Genomic DNA, 2,874 nt, shown 5'->3' on the forward strand with positions numbered 1-2,874 from the left:
AGATTTTAAATACTATCAGCATGATATACAGATAGGTGTGCTATGAACATACTATACAGATGGATCAAACCAAAAAAACATCAAATAGAACACAGCTTTCTTCAACGGCTGGCTGGGCATCATTACACGCACGGAAGTCACCACTGCATGTCTCATTCTGGTTCACACTTTTCTTATATACTCTAGCAGAAGCCATCAGAGCAACAGGACACAGGTGTGCAGAGGCGGAGCACTCAGAAGAGAAAAGACTAATCAGATCACAAACAAATACACACAAAATACAAATACAACACTTATACGGCTTAGGCCCTAACAATCTCACCAACATTAAAGAAAAGGACAAATCTATTCTCATGGATGCCCCTATTTCTAAGGATGGTCTGTTCGGAGAGGCGGTCACTTCAGTGGTGGAAAAGTTTAGGGCAGCGAAACAGCAATCAGCCGCTTTCCGCCAGCTGATTCCTCGCAAGGCCCAGGAAGACTGAACGACATCAGGCGCGATCAAGCTCAACTTCCTCTCACCGCCAACAGGTCGCATCACAAGAAGAGCCTTCACCTCTCATCCTCGGGGCCCTTACAGCAGTTACTGATACCCTCGCTGTTCGTCAGGGACTGTGCCTTCCACTAGAGAGCGCTGTTGGACCGCTAATGCGCATCCAACCCTCTCACTGCAGTCCCCACGCTCTAACATTGACTGTCTCGACGCAAAAGGCGCCTCAAGCAGTGCTGGACAGAGCTACCACTTCGAGCGCCCCCTCAGACACTCTGCACAATTCAGCCTTCAGAGTTCGAGGGACGGACCAAGGGTCTGGCAAAGACGGCCTGTTTATGATGGCTCACACAGCTGCCACGTTTTCGCTAGCGGCGGAGCCCGATGTTCATCTTGTTGGATTAATTCCTGGTGTGGACACGCTTCAGGATTATACATAACGAAACGCAATGACTTTGACGCATGCACTTCCCTTGCTTACGGACGCCGTGAGCCTTTCGTGCTCAGACATTTTAATGCATATGGAAACGCTGCAGCAGGCGGAGGCCTTGAAGCCACTGACGTTTTTCAAAATGGGTGTTACACACAATTTGTCACGGATACACTATTCAGTTTTGAAAAGGCCCGCCTCCTTTCCGCAGAATTCTTCCCACAGTTGTGAAGCCAAAGGAAATTGCGGTGCTGCGGCAAGAGATGTCAGCTCTGCTGAGCAAAGGGGCTATAGAAGAAGTACACCCCTCTCAGATGGAGTCAGGTTTTTACAGCCGCTATTTTGTTGTGCCAAAAAAAAGTGGCGGTTTGCGACAGATATTGGATTTACGTCGTTTGAATCTTGCACTCAGGACGAGCAAATTCAAGATGTTAACGGTAAAGTCTATTCTGTCTCAGATTCTGTCTCTAACATTTTCGAAATGCATGGATGCAGTTCTGGCCCTGTTGCGGCTCCAGGGCGTTCGTGTATTGAATTACCTGGATGATTGGCTGGTGTTAGCACAATCACAGACTCAAGCACACTCTCATCTGGATCTTGTGCTGAATCATCTAAGCAGCCTGGGTTTATGCATGAATTTCCAGAAGAGTGTTTTAATTCCCTCTCAAAGGATAACCTTTCTGGGAATAGACTTGGACTCTCGCTCGATGACAGCAAGACTATCTCTCCCGCTTGGCAGTCTCTCACGTCATGCCTGCGCCACATCAAAGTAGGCCGCACAGTGACGGTGAGTTTGTGCCTCAGACTTTTGGGTCTAATGGCAGCGGCATCCCCTGTAATCCGTCTGGGCTTACTTCATATGCGCCCATTTCAGTGGTGGACCAAAAGCCAAAATATTTCACCCCGTTGTTTTCCGCATCGGACGATTTCGGTGACACGGAGGTGTGTTATGTCAATAAAACAGTGGATGTCAGCCAAATTACTTCAAACTGGAGTTTGGCTGGGGATTTGTGCTTCCCGCGAGACTGTCACGACAGACGCGTCTTTGACCAGTTGGGGAGCTGTTTGTCAAAGACGCCCAGCTCACAGAGTATGGATGGCAACACAACGCGGCTGCCATATAAACAGGTTGGAATTGCTGGCGGTTTTTCTAGCTCTCCATTATTTCTCAAATTGTCAAAGACGCCCAGCTCACAGAGTATGGATGGCAACAATGCATGCGGTTTGTATTCATACCTGAATCATCAAGGAGGTTACGCTCTAAGCCCCCCTGTGCAGGCTGGCGAGGTATTCTTCTTTGGTCTCAGAACAAATTCTACCAGCCGATCCAAGTGGTTCATGTCCCGAGGCGGTTGAACTTCCGGAATGGATTTGCTCTCAGACAGAGCCTGGAGCAAGGGAATAAGTGCACCCCCAGTAGGCCGTATATAGCAAAGTGTTTGGAGAGGTGGAAGTGGACTTGTCCGTCCAAGCATGACTACGTATTGCCACTGCAAACACCCTATGCCCTCCATCGCCCCTAGGCTTGGATGTGTTCGCTCACGATTGGCCCAGGACCAGCTTATATGCTTTTCCTCCAATTCGACTAATTCCAGCAGTGCTATCCAGAATACGGCTGGACAGAGTGGAGCAGCTGCTGTTGGTGGCTCCATGGTGGCCCACACAGCCGTGGTTTGCGGATCTGGTCAATCTTCTAGTGGGCCCTCCGTGGGAGATTCCCCCACGGAGACAGGACAGGACTTACTATCACAAGCACGAGGTATGATTTGGCACCCAAGGCCAGATCTATGGAAGCTGTGAGCGTGGCCTCTGAGCGGAGGGAATTAACATGTCCCGGTCTTTCAGTTGAAACTACCGAGACTATAATGAATTCTAGGGCAGCTTCTACGAGATGCGTATATGCTTTCAAATGGAAACTGTTTACTGCCTGGTGTGGAATTCGTAATATGGATCC

The sequence above is a fragment of the Cyprinus carpio genome, chromosome A20 (genome assembly GCF_018340385.1).
Source record: "Cyprinus carpio isolate SPL01 chromosome A20, ASM1834038v1, whole genome shotgun sequence".
Classification (NCBI taxonomy): domain Eukaryota; kingdom Metazoa; phylum Chordata; class Actinopteri; order Cypriniformes; family Cyprinidae; genus Cyprinus; species Cyprinus carpio.